We start from the raw sequence: 224 nt of genomic DNA on the forward strand, positions 1-224 counted from the left end.
ATACACTCAATCAAGCTAACCCAAGCTTGATTAATCCCCTTAGAGTGTCTTGCAGACTCTAAGTAATCAAGAAAAAAAAAAGTACCTATGATCATTCACCTGATCTGAATGGTACATAGTGAAGTGCTTGACTCTGTTACAAAGATTGGAGTGAAGTGTAGAAAGCATGCAGAGAGTTTTTGCTATTTTCGAGCTCTTTTTGATCTTGAAAGCCTTCAAAAACT

Source organism: Theobroma umbraticum, unplaced genomic scaffold (assembly GCF_002168275.2).
Source record: "Theobroma umbraticum cultivar Fairchild unplaced genomic scaffold, ASM216827v3 scaffold_106.0, whole genome shotgun sequence".
Classification (NCBI taxonomy): domain Eukaryota; kingdom Viridiplantae; phylum Streptophyta; class Magnoliopsida; order Malvales; family Malvaceae; genus Theobroma; species Theobroma umbraticum.